The sequence below is a fragment of the Carassius gibelio genome, chromosome A7 (assembly GCF_023724105.1).
Source record: "Carassius gibelio isolate Cgi1373 ecotype wild population from Czech Republic chromosome A7, carGib1.2-hapl.c, whole genome shotgun sequence".
Taxonomy (NCBI): Eukaryota; Metazoa; Chordata; class Actinopteri; order Cypriniformes; family Cyprinidae; genus Carassius; species Carassius gibelio.
In genome coordinates this window covers 942,029-958,995 of record NC_068377.1, presented here as the reverse complement: position 1 = coordinate 958,995, position 16,967 = coordinate 942,029, and the positions used below count along the sequence as shown (strand labels likewise).

At 39.0% G+C, this 16,967-nt stretch overlaps 1 protein-coding gene across 40 annotated transcripts in view; it reads left to right on the top strand.

The window, feature by feature from the left end:
• Window positions 1-16,967, top strand: part of LOC128017574 (receptor-type tyrosine-protein phosphatase delta) — a 294,348-nt gene that overhangs the window by 148,343 nt on the left and 129,038 nt on the right. Inside the window, exon 1 of one of the 40 annotated variants that reach the window (XM_052602982.1) lies at window positions 7,384-7,623. The exons of the other annotated variants lie outside the window; for them this stretch is intronic. The gene's annotated coding sequence lies outside the window, so the exon portion shown is untranslated. Of the gene's footprint in view, window positions 1-7,383; window positions 7,624-16,967 lie in introns of those variants that run through there. 40 annotated transcript variants of the gene reach the window in all.

The window sequence follows — 16,967 nt, the reverse complement described above, 5'->3', positions numbered from 1 at the left end:
CACACACACACACACACACACACACACACACACACACTCAGTCACTTTATTTTACATGTGAAACTACATTCCGCTTCATATTCCAGTCACACACATGAACACAGCATCACAAGCTGGTGAGGAATCTGGCTCTGACTCATGACCTCCTGTAATCGCTTTATCAAACACATGGCTACATCAGTGGACAGAGATTCAGCATTGACCTCTGACCTTTGACCCCACAGACTGTTCACTGTCTCTGAGTGTCTGTGACACGGGGTTTCACTTGTGTGCGTCTCTGATAAAGCTCTGCGTTCATGTCATTATGATTCAGATCAGACTGGTCTGTTTTGGATGCTCTTGTGTGTGTTTGAGGAGCAGGATTCGGGTGTTTTTTGGGGCGTCATGTGCTCAGTCTGTGAGTTCAGCTTCCTCTTCGGTAGGCCCAGTTTATACTTTAATGACTGGGATTCATCCAACTGGAGTCCACACTCACACACACACACACACTGGTGGTGGGGTTGTTGTCGTATTACTGAATTATAATGTGGTGTAAGCGTTCTTCCTGCTGGAGTGAGATGAGCGGTTTAATACCTGCTGGACAGACTTTATTAATGAGGCTTTAATCTGACCAGCACGTTTGTGACGCCGAGCTCATAAATATCATTGACAGCCGTGATTAGACCTCATCAATACAGCCTATAACTCTCTGTGCAATTAACAGAACCAACCAGTGTGTGTGTGTGTGTGTGTGTGTGTGTGTGTGTGTGTGTGTGTGTGTGTGTTTTCTGCTTTCTTGCATGCTGTATCCGCTCATGAAGTCCTCAGACTCTCACATACCGAAACACACACCACAGATCAATTAGATAAAAACAGATCATATCACAATTGAAATCATTTAATGGTGAAGTGTTTCATTCTTTCAGTAAGTAACTATATTCATAACCAGAAGTCATGGGTAATGTATGTCCTGAAAACTGATGGCGTTGGTTTCAGTGTTCAGTTTAATTTCTCAGATGTTTAACATCCAAGTTGATATTAAGTGAAGAAAAGCTATATAGTCTACTGTAGCTGCCGCGGATCAGTTTTGATGTTGCGATTCCTAAACTTCCTTCATGGATCCGATCCCTGATTCACGTCAGACAAACACACACCTGCATTATCAGACACGTTCACTGTCATCAGCAGCGTCCTAGTGCTCAAACTTGAAAAGAGTAGTTATGATAGACTTAGAGATTTCCAAAACTTTTTTTCTGCTGAACACAACAGAACATATTCTGAAGAATGTTGGTAACCAAACATTGATGGTAGCCATTGACTCCATATCATGGAAGTGAATGGCTACCGTCCCCTCTGTGGTGACTGACCAACACCAGTGAGAGTCTCTCCAGCACTTCTGAGCATTAGAATGCACTTTTCTGGTGTCATTGCGGCTCTTGAAGCTGTCATTGTCGTGCTGAGCAGTTCTTTCTCTGCGGCGAAAAGTGACTGTCCCTCGTTACACACAGTGAACTGTCTCCTCGACGACTGCTGCTGTCACCGTGGCAACTGTCAATCAATCGCATGGACAGCTGGAGAGCGAGATACAATGATGCTGAAATGATGAACAGCGCTCTGTAGATCAGCTCAGATACACCAGAACTGAAACGCTTCTAAACAATCTTAAATCTGTTTTCAAAGCTGTTTCAGGGCAGTCGACAGAATTCACATCAATTCATTTTACTTTGAAGATCATTTTGTTTTGCTGTAAATGCATGTTCGTTTTTAAAGGCTGCTACTATTTAAATAAAATAAAATATGTATCTATCACATTGTTAATTAATGGGCATTTGTTACTTTTAAAACCAAATGAGAGTCAGTGAAGGGTCATTTTAATGTTGTTTTTTTTATTTTATTTTTTCAGTTAGTCACATTGAGCATCACTCTAATATTTTGTAATTGTTGCGGTATTAGCATAATTAGCATTAGTCTGGCAGAGAGCATTTATTTCTGTTAATATTCTTTTTCCACTCATTAGATAAAATCTCCAGAATGATTTGCATTCTGGTTCATTTGATTAATCTTCAGGATTTAGGCCGAACTGATTCTCTGAAGCCTTGTCCATCATTATAAACTGGTAATCGTACAGCCGCACGAATGCAAGTCACTGTCGAGATTTGTTGTCAACATATTTGTAATCGACAAATAATTCATTTGAGCAATTATGTGTATAAGAGAAGTTTGCTCAGACTAATTCTGCAGTATTGTTGACTGTCTGTTAACATTTGTATCTGACATCTGGAGCAACAAAACGCAAAATAACTAGGTTTTTCTTCAACTTTGGCCACTTTTGTGTCCCAAAGGATGACTTTTTATTTAAACTACTGTAATCTATTTTTTTTTTTTTTTTTTTTTTTTTTTTTTTTTTTTTTAATGGTCATCACAAAAATATATATCTTGAAAATGTTAAATTTTTCTAAATTTTTCTAAATTAACCTGACAATCGAATGATTTAATGCACACTTATTTTCACAAAAATCATGATTCACCTACTGCTTGAATATTAATCATTAAATGGAAAGTCTTATTAGTGGTTTTAATAAAATAATATTAAATTAAATTAAATTAAATTATAAAATTTAATTTAATTTAATTTAATTTAATTTAATTTAATTTAATTAAATTTAATTTAATTTAATTTAATTTAATTTAATAATTTAGAAAGAAATCAGAAAGTCAGTATTTATTAAAAATAAATGTTAGCATCAGTCGTGAACAAAATATTTTCTTGTGCGACAATTTTGTCACATTAAATAAAAAAGTGAATAAACTATTAGTGAGTTGTTTAATAGATACAGTGTCCTCAGTGACATGCGTGCTCGTAGATGAAGAAACATTTATTAATCGTTCTCAGTTCCTCGTTCTGCTGCTATAAAACTTCACGTCTTGATTGTTGAATGCAGTGTGTCATGTAAAGCAGCACATTGCATCGTGGGAAGGGACATCTGATATCACGGTGGAGGATCAAACATGAGATTTCTGTCTGTTAGGGGTGTCAGTTTCTTGAATAATCTGATGGCGGTGCCTCGCGCCTGTCGCCCAAGGCTTTCCTCTGACTGGGGCAAAAAGCCAAACCTCACCAGCACCAACACGCCCCTCATCCTGAGACGGAGACGTGGATCCAGGCCGGGGTTAATGCCTGCCATCATATCAAACCTGATTCATCTGAAGGCACGTCTCTTCTGAGGTCGCAGGATGCGGAGGGAGGTGTTCATGAATCACGCACAAGCGAGTAATGACCCTTCAAGAGCACATCCGTGAGAACAGCTTGAAGTTGTGCGGTCGAGGAGACGGGAAATCAGCGGTAAAGGTGCTGGAAGACGGGGTATTCCTCCTGTGCAGCTTTAATCAAAAACAGGCTTTCTTGAGAACATTGTTTTCTATTTGAGGAATCTTCTGAATAGCTGCTTGGGCTTTCCTATGGTTCAAATCGGACTGATCTTCTGGTTTCCTCCTCCAACATAACTCTGTGGGAGTTTTATCGTCCAGCAGGTGAATCACTTACCCCTCTCCTCAACACAACACATGATTTGAGCTATGAGCGATGGTGATTCCTGCCTTAGAAAACACACTAATCAGCTCCTTTTTCAGAGCAGCAGTAATGCGGTGCGTTCCTCAGCGCTGATGGTGAGTAATCAACCCAGGGTTTAATCAGAGACTCGTCTTGGTGCCACAGCGTCTGGATCATGATACCGGTTTCATCTGATCCACTTTCAGAGGTTGAACTGCGGCTTCGAGTCTCTTTGGGTTGAGATTTGGTGGAAGAGTTCGTGAATACGTTCACATTAGCCCTTGGCTCCAGAACAAGGCCTCAGTAAGCGGCTCTGCTGTGCTGATATACGGCCTGCCTTTTACAAACACGGCAATAAAGATTTGGGTGTTTGAATGAATCACGCAGTCAAACGACGCTTCATTACTGGAGCTATTAGTCTCCCGGAGGGGCCAATACTTCACGGACACACGTCAACCTTGAGGTCGTTCTAGGGATCCAGAAATACAGCTGTGTGTCCAAGCTGACCCAGTGCCACTGCGTTGTACCAATGAACGGTTTTTGTGTTGGTGCACCAATACACAGCTATCTGTCTTCTTCCCTTCAGGATTTAATGCATTCCCACAGATTCAAATCCACTGAAATCCAGCCGCTCGGCCGTTGATTGAACAGCACACGCCTCAACCTTCAGTAAACATCGCAGTAAATAAAATCAAACCGTGACTCTCCGGAGCTTCTCTCCTTGGACTGGAAGCCAAGTGTTGGTACTGACGCCTCACCTGCATCCATCAGCTCAACAGACGGCTCCTGTATTGACCTCCGAGAGCCCCTGAACGACAGAGTTCGTTCCTGATAGATAATATCAGCCCGCTCTCATTCATCAGACACAGGGCCCTGCTGTATGAGTCGAGCCAGACCCCGGATACTCCCAGATTCCCACTGTAAATCCAGCAGTCTATTACAGTCAGAAGAGAGGACGGCAGAGACATCGCTCTCAAACCCAGGCTGTTCTCCTGCAAAGAGGCCTAAAGACACGCCAAATCAAAGAGGTTTATGTGCTGCTCCGTGTTTGTCCGAGAGTTGCCATGTGCGAAACGAATGATTGAGGCGGGATCAGGATCTCTGTGGTTGTGAGTGGACGAGGACGCTAAAGAAGTCATGTTGAAATCAGTGCGGTGCGTCTGATATAATGACACCAATTTAAGCGAAGGAATTGAGGTGAGGATACCAAGGGCTCTAGGGAAAACGAGTCCAAATAGGACTTATGGAGAGCAGCAATATTTGCATCGAAGGCTGCCGAGGTAAATGTTGGGTTAGCGCTGCTCTGGGACTCTGAACAAACACAGTATGTATGTCACAAGACTTTACACCGTTCTGGAGACACTGCGAAACTATTTTCCCAAGATATTGCATCAATAATTCAGATACTTACTCTAGAAACCATCAATATTATTTTACACTCAGAGAAAAAAAGGTATAGTAGGTGTCACTGGGGCGGTATTATTTTCAAAAGGCACACCTTTGTACCTAAAGAGTCCATACTAGTAGCTTAAAGGTACAAAAGTGTACCTTTTGAAAAGGCATCTCCCCAGTGACAGCTTTTAATAACCTTTTTCTTTCTGAGCGTGTACAGAAGTTTGTTCTTGAGTAGGATTGTTTTGGCAAAAGCAACATTATTTCAGATTTTAAACATGATCTAATTATGATATCAGGATAGTGTATTACTGCGATGGGCTGAATCATGAATTACTACTCGTCTTCATGGGTTTTCAGCTCATTTATTGGTTGCATGTCAAATCCCGAAGAACGTCTTGCTGCAGGTTGTGACTTCAGCAGCAATTAAACCTGCGTTTCCCAGTTGATACGTGACACGTATGGAATCGTCCGCGGTTGTCGACGGCTGTAACTCGATGCAGATGATAGCAATGCGACGGCGTCCGTGATCTGGCAGGAGCTCAGGTGAGGGCTGGAAGCACATCTTCCCACAGACAGTCTGTTGTTTTCTCGTGTCCCGAAGCGGTGGGCTGCACAGATTGTTTTTGGATGCTGCCAGGCGGGCGAGTTTTAACAGAACACCTTCGCTGTGTGCCGGTGCCTGCGGGGCAGAGCTTCAGCTGTTGGAATGAGAAGTCCTTCAGTCTGTTTAATGATGCATTGGAAACACTCGCTCCAGCACACACACACACACACACACACAGCTCCCGTCTAACTCTCCAGTGTGTGATTTGATAGCAGTATTTTTCTTAGATAAAAATCTTTGTTGACGTTATTTAAACTGGGTCAGGACTAGCACTTGTCAGCTCTCAGAACATATAACAGCCTTGTTCAATAAATCCACACATTAACTCTGCTGCGCCCAACAGGCCAGCGCTGGAACTGACTCCAGACACACTCCATCAGTCACACATTCATATCCGAGACTCCTAAAGCTGTAGTTTAAACTCTTTGTGGTTGTACTTTTTGCTGATTGCGCTACTATTATAGCTTCTATAGACATCCAGCTGCTACCAATGCAGATTCACTATTTAATTCTGATGATGATGATGATGATGATGGTTGTGTGGAGCTGCCTGAGTCAGTTCATTAAGAGCTTCATTAGTTAACGACGGTATGTGTATGTTGTGTTGTTGACGTTAGTAGACAACTACAGTTAATATGATCTGTAATATGATGATAATTTATAGTGGGTTGCTGATTTTTTACAGGTTTATGAATAGCAGCATCTTCCTGTAACCCATTTGAGTTTATGGGGGGCTCGAGAGGCTCTGACCCCCATTTATGCCGCAAAAAAGACACGGTGTTCACCTGCACAGTTAACAATAGCATCAACAGACCACACCAGTGCTTTCAGTTATAATCAGTATTGGACTGTATTGACAAAACACAAGAGCTGCCATTACCACCCCCCACCCCCCCCCCCCCCCCCTCTCTATTTTCAATGGATTTGCATGTCGTCCCCTTGGAATTATAAGGTTCTATCTGACATTTTTGTAAAAACTGAGTTATTATCATATTGTTACTCCGTGACAATTTATTTACATTATGTGATAGATTCTTTTTTTATGTTGTATACGTTATGGGATTTTTATTTTAAAAAACAATATGTTCTATCTACACAGTCGAATGGATTGCAAAAACTTTGATGCTCAATATCTCAAAACTACTCGGAATGCAGATTGAACCGTATTATTCCAAGGGGACGATGTCATAAAATAAGCCTTTAGTAAGTATTTAAATAACCTATAGTAAGTATTGTGGCTGTTATAATTATTAAATAAGTATTAATTATATTAACAAATGGATTGTACCACAAAAAAAGAAAAGAAAAAGAAAAACAAAGATAGAGAACAAATGTGTTTAATCAATTTTCATTTCATAATTTCAATACATAAACACAAATTATTTTGGAAATTAATTCCAATTAATTTTAAACGGAAAAACAAAGAAACCATAAATAAATATGTATAACAACATAGTAACAAACGCTGGCGCCAAATAGAGATTCGTGAAGTAACATTCGCCGGATGAGGTAACCATGGCAACACTTGAATGTTTCCGATTTTAAGATATATAAGTTATACAGGAGACTCATGTGAGCCTTGAACAAATACCTAAACATTTTTACACATATTACACAAAAACTTTGTCTGCTTGTTTGAAAAGTCTCTAAAATAGCTGCCGTTTATGAAAAAGTCCGATCGCGCCCTAAATCACGGACATGAACGCAGTTAATGAACCTCCCTGGAAACGCAAGTCCTCTCGTGCGATTGGCGCGGTGATTATCACTGACTCGAGACGAACGTTCGACAGCCGCTCGCGTGACGTCACTCCCCGCTCCGTCCCTCTCCGGTGCCGCTCGAGCTCGAGCGCGCAGTCTCGCCGCACGCGCCTCCCGGACCGCACGCGCTCTCCCCTTCTCCCCGCGCGCTCCGCCGCGCGTCACACGCGCTCTGAGCTCGAGCAGGAGGTCATTTCCGCGCGGTAAACTGACACAGGAGCCCGAAGAGAGCGAACCGATGCGCAGCGGCGCGTGGATTATCTCTGGATGTGAATAAACTCTTGATCTGAACTCACAGAACCGCGATGAGGACGATGAGGAGGAGGATGGTGAGCAGGTAAGACGCTTCACGCGCTCTCAACTCATTTGGGCTTTTTGCAACATGACGAAGTGTGTGTGTGTGTGTGTGAGACAGTATATAACAGTGCGTAAGTTTATTTCAGCCTGTAGTGCTGGATGTGATGATGTAGTCTTCTGTTAAAGTGCTGTCTCTGTGAGGTCTGCGCGCAGATGTGTGTTCATATGCACGAGCTCTGAAAGCCTCCTGTCGCTGCTGGATTAAGAGCTCATCATGTTCCTCATGTCAGATTACAGAGAGGCTTCCAGCAGACTCGCTCAGATTCAGCTTTTCCTCTTCATCATGCCGTCTCGAGGCTTCTCCTCGCTAGTTTGGGATGTTATTGTGAAATGAAACATTAATCCAGCAAAAACAATTCAGTCTGTTTTCCATCATGGTTTCGCTTCATAAACATGTTCCAGATTAACTTCAGATGAGTGTTCAGAGTCAGACCGAAAGATGACAGCCGCAGAAACCTCTGAACTCTGAGATAACGATTGACACAGTCTCTCTCTCTCTCTCTCTCTCTCTCTCTCTCTCTCCGTCTGTTTGCTCGTGTTTGTCCGCTAGGGGCCCCTGAAGTCCCCACAGGAGCCGGAGGAAATGAATTGAGAGTTAATATCAAATCAAAAAGGGTTAAAGCGGCCGATAAAGGGGCGAGTGCCCCCATGTGTGTGTAGTCCATTGGCTCCAGATATCTCTGTAGCTGGTGTGTGTGTGTGTGTGTGTGTGTGTGTTTCATGCACACATGCCCAAATAATCAGTGCTTGCCACTGCAGTCCGACATCCCACAATTACCACCGTGGAAACGCCTTTGATTCCCAATCCCTCTGCAGCCTCCAGGTGAAGAGCGTTTGCGACTGAAGACACAATAATTATCCGTTTGGAGTTCGAGCTGACGCTGGGTGAGGCTTCAGGAGCAGAAGTGACGCCCCAACCTCACATATTTGGTTGAAATGCGATCCGGTCGAGCCCCCGACGGCTGGTGTGTGTGTGTGTGTGTGTGTGTGTGTGTGTGTGTGTGTGTGTGTGTCCCTCATGGCAGTGAAATGGGGAAAGGTTTGCTGTCAGGAATGATGAGGAAGAACTGGAGTTGAAGAGTAATTTCTTCCCGAGCGCAGATGCGCTGGTGTTTCCAGTCCGTCAGTCGCGCTCCCGTTGTTTTTCCCACAGACTCTCGGTGACCTCTGCGGGAAGACGGAGCTTGGCTGAGATGAAGGAAATATTCCGGAGGTTCCTCGGCCGGAGCGATGACATTCCTGACATGATGGAAAAACAGACGGCAGAGGGGGAAAAGAGGAATGTTTTCAGAAGTCCATGACTACATCTTCTGGAATGCCAAGGTTTAAAAAAAATCCACATGAGAGAGAGAGAGAGAAAGAAATCTATATAAGAAAACAACAGTGTGCAATTATGGGGCGCCGACTTGTTTGAGAAACCAGCGGAGTGCCAGGGCTTCTGGGAATGAACGTCCTGGCGTCTGTAATCTGCCTAAAGTGAGCGCTCACTCCTCTCGCACCTTTAACCCCAGAAACACCAAAAAACTCCCAATCATGTCACTCTGGAGCCTGACAGAAGACCAACCTCCAGAACACAAACTACTGATGGAACAGATCGAGACTTGTGTTTCCCTTGAGCTTGCTACCAACACACAGTTCTGAAGCAGTTAACAGGAAACAAACCTGCAGCAATTCACTGATAAACCTAGTAAAAAAAAAAAAAAAAAAGTATATAAGTAATATATATAATTACTATAAAAAAGCCATTTTATATTTTCATATCTAAAAATTTTATATATACAACTCAGATCATTCATAAATATTTGTATCTAAATTTGTTCATGAATAAGTTTAGATACAAATATTCATGAGTTATCTGAGTTTGATCAAATCTGACATTTTATTTAGCTTATTTCATTCATAATTGTGTCTTTTTTATTAAATGTAAGTGTCAATGTTAACAATTAAAATTATTTAACAGCTAACTTCTTCATGCAAGTTTTATTTCAGTGGGATTTCTAATACTGGACATAAATATTGTATATTACATTATAGTATTAAACACACACACACACACACACACACACACACACACACACACACACACAGAGTTCAGTAAATAAGAGAAACACATGAACAGTATTTTTGCTCATATTTCAGACTTTAATTCACTCAAACACACAGCTGTTTTCTTCTGTTCTTTCACTGGAGTTGTATTTCTTCTTCTTCATTTCTTGGTAAACGAGAGTTGCTGTGTGAGATTCACCTTTCTAAAGTGGGAAAGAGATCCATACACCGATATTCTTCTGTCCGTACAAAAATGAAGCCTTTACACAGGAATCCCAATATTACTGACGCTAATGGCTCCTCCTCAGTGAAGCTGCAGATAAAGCGTGAGGATTATTAGAGCTCCTATCAATCCTGTTTATTGGGAGAAGAGCCGAAGAAAGAGAGACAGTGTGACGGAGGAGAGAGAGAGAGACTCAAACAGATGAAGATGAAGATCTGTTCTGAAGAACTACAGTCTCATGAGACACCGTGAACGATGTAATGAACCACAAACATTAAAATGCTATTAAAAAACATTAAAAAATAAAATGCTTTTTTGATTTTTCTAATTACAAATGGCATGACAGGCATTTAACATCTATGAACACACACTCATATAGAAGTCGTTTGTTAATGTCATTTTAACTGTTATGTTACTCATAAAGTGGACGGGGCTGATGAACTCATATTCTGCATTTTCCATTTCCATGGTAACAGCGTCTTCTCTGATTGGTGGATCTGTCTTGGGGATTATGGGTAGTGTAGTTCTTCAGCTGTACATTGTCAGTGGCGTATATGTTATTGTTCAGAATCGGTTTGCTGTGCTTCAGTTTGGCGTGTCTCTGTCATTTACTGCTGGGAGTTCCTCCGTTATCAGACCTGAGCCGCTCAGGATGAACGATCTGTGTGTGTGGAACGGCTGCTAATGCAAATCACGGAGGAAACTTTACATAGTTTTAAGCATATTTTTTATTTCATGATGAAATGTACATTTTGAGAAAATCCAGAAAATGATCAGATTTTTAAGTGGCAGAACTGGATGATGCATACATGTGTCAAATGTTTTTAGTTTGTTATCGTTGAGTGTTTTAGTTCCAGTAGTGTCTGTAGCTGAAGAACAGTTATATGAGCGTGATTATATCCGTGCATTTATACGGCTCTACCTTAATGACTTCAGTTTAGGGCTGCACGATATTGGGAAAAAATGACATTGCAATATTTTATTTTTCTGCGATATATATTGCGATATGAAATCTCAATTTAGGTCCCCACCGTGACACGAGTCCCCATGAGTCTGTGTGTATTCAGATTTAAGTCCCCACCAGAATAGAAAAACAAGTACACACACACACAACCACACACAGACAGACACAATCACTCACACACACACACAATCACACACACAACCACACACACACCCAGGCAAAGCACTTGACTGTGATTTATGCTTCTCATGGGAATCACGTCTCGCTGTGAAATGAAGAATGAGTTCCATTAGCACATGCATGAACTGTGCACACACACACATGAACACCAAGCATTAACACCACACGCACACACGAGCATCACACACGTGCATGTTCACACACAAACATGAGCTCATGTATTCACATTATATTTGCGGTTTGAGCGTTTGCATGTTTGTGGCTCTTCATGATGAGCGACTGATGCTGAGCTGCTGTAAGAAGATTAGAGCTGTGCAGCAGACAAGCAGAGAGAGAGAGAGTGTGTTTGTGTGTGTGTGTGTGAGAGAGAGAGAGTGAGAGAGTGTGTGTGTGAGAGAGAGAGAGAGAGAGTGTGTACTTGTCTACCTATCCAACAGGGGACCATGGTGTCGTTACACACTCACCAACAGGGGACCTCAGAGCTAAGAGGGGACATTTTTCAGGTCCCCTGTTAGACATGCCTTAAATCATGCTAAAATCAACTGAAAAAGCCCCTGGTGAAGTTTTTTTAATTTTGACCAAGTGGGGACCTGGACGTGTGTGTGTGTTTAAACTCATTCTCAGCAGCGCCCCTGTAGGCCGGGGCAGGAACTGTAAGGGCAAATTCACACACGTCGTTCACACTCCTCTATTGTCTGAATGCCTGCTGTTCCAGAGAGACTCTGAGGCTCTGAGAGGAGATTGAACACAAATCAGTCTTTTAAACTCCTAAACTCTTCTAAACTCTTAAAACATTCATATTCTCAAACATCCAGGAGGACCACATTACAGTGAGGCAAAATAGTGTCTGAATTATTAGCATTATTATTTTTTTTAATGCAACAATCAATATATAATTTTTGAAAAACTGACATATTATAACCAAAACTTCCTCATAAAGTAGACTACCAGTAAATTTGATAAAAAAATATTCTGACAATAGACCTGACCATTTTTTGCTCAAGTGCTATCTGACATTATCAAGATGAATTTGTTCTGACAGGTTAACTCTGAGTTCTTGTCATCTTTTATTACCATTATCTAAACTATAGCAAATAAACTGTGATAGCGTTTGAAATGTTCAAGGTGTCTGAATAAATGTAGTTTTTACTGTATACATACACAATATACGTATATGTACTTATAATACTGACACATTGAGAAGTGTCATTATAGTTAGTTTGTTAGTACTTAGTTTCTTTATTTTTCAAATAATAATAATAGTAATAAAAAGTAGTAATATAATTAGTCAGCCAACTGTCAACAGTTCAAGGGCAGAGGTAATGCCTCTTATAATTAACTATATATATATATATATATATATATATATATATATATATATATATATATATATATAATTATTATTATTTTTTTTACATTTATTTGACATTTTCTTGGCTTAACCCCAATACACTTCTCAACGTATGAATGCAATCAAAACCCATTCCTGAGAAGGTCCTATCAGTGATGATAATTTGATCAGACAGATAGATAGATAGATAGACGGATGGATGGATGGATGGATGGATGGATAGATAGATAGATAGATAGATAGATAGATGGAATAGTGCTAATGTTGATCTGAACACTTAGGTCCCCTGTTAAATGGTAAACTGCGACATCTCTTTGGTTGCTTTGACATTTCTTCAGAATTTCATGTTAAATTTGAAAATATTCAATTGGCTAAATTTCTAAATCAATGTTACAATCAACATATATTGTAACATTATATTATCATCCTTGCCATAGCATTCAGAGATGGTGAGAATGTGAATTATTGTTAAATGTAAGGTCAGCCAATCAGGCGTCACACTTCACCATCTAACAGGGGACCAGTGTGCTTTACTCTAGAGAAATCACCACTACATGCACAGATCTGTTGCCGTGTATGTTTAGTATGTACAGTTTAGTCTGTGTGGAATTGTTTTTATTATTTGACTTTTTTCTGTTCAACACAAACATAAATGACCCTCATTGGCCGATAAGAAACATCAAAGGAGGATTTGTTGTAGAGTGTCTGACAAAATGAATGTCTTGTAATGTATAATGTACGCTCAGCACCACCGAGTGTTCCCGCGATCATTAAATCGAAACATGTACGCGTATTTAAAAGCAATTTTAATACCCCGCATTTTGAGAGTGACTCCCTGATGCTCGCAAGTTAGGCTTCATAACATATCTAGACTGTTATTAGTATGTAGGCTATGACAGGTTTTGTAGTTGTCCATAGATCTGTTATCTTTCTCTATTTGAACTTTGAATATATAGAGAGCACTTATTGTTTCTACTTAATATACAACTATTATGTTATTTGATATGTGTTTATTTGTATGTTCAGTTTGTGAAAAGGATTTCACTTTCAGTCGGTCACTCTCAACGTCACATCGGTGATGACCGACACATTGTGATCCCAATTCTAGAAGCTCATAATTCATGTACGGTTCCAATGTCTAAAGAGACTCAGATAAAATCATGCAGGAGAGAATCCAGGCAGTTGAACAAAACCTTTTACAGAGCTTGAGTGTTGTTGTTTTTACTGCATATGATAATTCATACTCAGAAAGTAGAACTGAAATTATATTGATTACAAGATTATTTTTCCAGTCAAACATTTTTAGACCAGAAGTTGGTCATTAAGATTCCTTTTTTTTTAATCTGTAAAAATCTTGTCTTGTGGCTTGAGTTAAGTGTTGGCATTAATGCTAATCAAACAATAAAAGGAGAGGAGAAAAATAATTACATTAATTTCTCCAGTAAAGCATAATGATAAGTTTATGTTAATTTACACCAACAAAACAAATGTACAGGTTAAAAAGAGCAGAAAGAGCTCTTTAAGGTAACAGTTGCATGTCAATACTTCTGTCAGTAAAGAGTGCATGTGTTGGATAAAATGAGTTTGGTCCCCAGTTAGATGGTGACGTGTGACGCCTGTTAGACTGAATCACCTCTTCTCACATCACAGACACATTAACATTATATGTTAACTTAAGAAACAATATTATATGTTAAATTAAGAAACAATATTATATGTTAACTTAAGAAACAATATTATATGTTAGCTTGCTGCATTGAAAAATTTCAATTGAGTTCAGTAAAACACCTTTTAACTATGCCACTTTAGCTGTTTAACACTGACATTTTCCAGAGGCTCAATTTTTTTGTAGGGTATTATCAGCATTGCCATTATATTCAGAAATAAATAAATAAATAAATAAATAAATGTAATTTGTTAAATGTAAAGGCAACCAAACAGATCACGTCATGCTTCACCATCTAACTGGGGACCGGTTTGATCTTGGAGGCCAATTTGTGCATTTTTTTGATAGATAGATAGATAGATAGATAGATAGATAGATAGATAGATAGATAGATAGATAGATAGATAGATAGATAGATAGATAGATAGATAGATAGATAGATAGATGGAATAGTGCTAATGTTGATCTGAACACTTAGGTCCCCTGTTAAATGGTAAACTGCGACATCTCTTTGGTTGCTTTTACATTTCTTGCCAATTTCATGTTGACTTTGAAAATATTCAATTGGCTAAATTTCTAAATCAATGTTACAAACAACATATACTGTAACATTATATTATCATCCTTGCCATAGCATTCAGAGATGGTGAGAATGTGAAATATTGATAAATGTAAGGTCAGCTGATCAGGCGTCACACTTCACCATCTAACAGGGGACCAGTGTGCTTTACTCTAGAGAAATCACCACTACATGCACAGATCTGTTGCCGTGTATGTTTAGTATGTACAGTTTAGCCTGTGTAGAAATGACCATGCAGTAGTGAACAAAATGGTGACCTAAACATGGAAACATTGAAATGAACTGATTTTGTTCAAGTGAAAAAAATTATTGAACATCATTGAACCAAATTTACACTTCAGTTTTCACCAACAAATCTTTTGACATTGTATGGGTAAAAACCAGCAGAAAGAGCTCTTTAAGGTAACAATTGCAGGTCAGTACGTTTAATAGTAAAGAGTGCATGTGTTAGATAAAATGAGTTTGGTCCCCAGTTAGATAGTGATGTGTGATACATGTCTGGCTGATTTGCCCTTTCTCGAATAACAAACGCACTTTAAAGATTCTGGAGCTTAAAACTCAACAATTCTATTACTGACGAATACTGTTAAATTTAAAGGGTTTATCGTGGACTACGGTGTTTATAGTTTTTACTTATTGAACTTTTTTCTGTCAAAAACAATTTTGTTTGACATGAGTAGCATATTTTAATAACTATTCAGCAGATGTTGTAAAAAATGCTTGAAAAAAATCTTACATTTCATCTTAAAATCTTAAATTTAATTTTAACAACACTTTGTAAGTAAAAGTTCTTAATGTCAGTTTACAGTGAACCCTTGACGTCAGTTTTTAGTTTGTCCATTTAGTGCAGTTTGTCCATGTGCAGGGTATTTCACTGGTTTCATTAAGATACCTTTGCATCAACAAACGCTGTGGACAGGGACATTTATTACGTCAGTTTTGATGTCTTTTATCTCAAACTCAAATTCAGCTGTATTTTATGATGACTGTGTTTATGGAGTGGAATTATTTTCAGCAATTAATTCCTCAATGTTGAAACTTTTCACAGAAACTTATTGTATTACTTCAGAAGACTTTGAATACAACACAAATAGTTTTTAATACTTTTATAATCTTTCTTGCACTAAATGTCCATGAGTATATATACCCCAATATATTATTTCATCAGGAAATAACATTTGCCCATAGATTCTGCATATTGATGCTAAAGGTTTCTCATTCAAAGCCATGGAGCGCCTGCATGTGGAGAAACAGTGTTTTCTGTCAATATGTGACCGGTTGAGAACGCTTGTAGAGTTTAAGCAGTGTGGAAATAGACACACAAGAGATTCTGTTAGAATGAGTTTGGTCCCCAGTTAGATGGTGAATTGTGACGTCTATTTGGCTGATTTTGCCATGAGAAGCCTACTAAGTTTAATTCTATTTAGCCATTTTTTACATTATTTCTGAATGTAATAATGACATATGAGTTACACATATTATCTGTCTTTATACACAATTTTGACTATAATGCATATTATTATATTACTCATATTACTAAATTACTTAAATTACTTTTGAATTGTTCACTAGTAGTATTAATATTGTTTTTTTTTACCCTGAAATCTTTTTACAGTGTTTGTTGAACAAGTATTTTAGTGTTATGATCAACATTGGCGTTGCATGCACAGATAGTGAGGATGCTAAATGTAAGGTCAACCAGCATCACACTTGACCCTCTAACAGGGGACCAGTGTGCTTTAGTTTAGTCAAATCACTTCTACACTCTAAAAACTGATAAGTTGTGAATACTCCAATTTTTTTTGTGGACACCAATTATCTAAAAAAAAAAAAAATAAAAAAAAAATATTTAAGCAACTACATTTTTTATTTTAAATTATACATCATAATAATTACATGAATTAATTTAGTCAAGTCAAGCTAAAAAGCTTTTTTTTTTTGCTTAATGTTTAAGTGCAGTGTACTTAAAACTGTTTATCATACATATGTTTTTCATTTAGCAATTATTTTGGTACTTTATAAATTACAAATACTAACTAAAAAAAGAATCAAAAACTCAACAATATTCAGCCTTTTTTAAACCGCACGATCTGTGTATTTCTGAATGTGAAACACTGGAAGATCATCTCATCACAACTGCAGTGCTTGCAGGACATTTCATTGTCCATGATAACACAATCAGCAGGAGAGGGGCTTGTGTCAGTGATGTCTCACTCAATTCATCCTGGAATAAGCGCAGAGAGGAAAACTTTATCATCAGAGACTAAAGTAGACATTAATATGTAATGCCAACAGAGTGGGGGGAACTTTAACA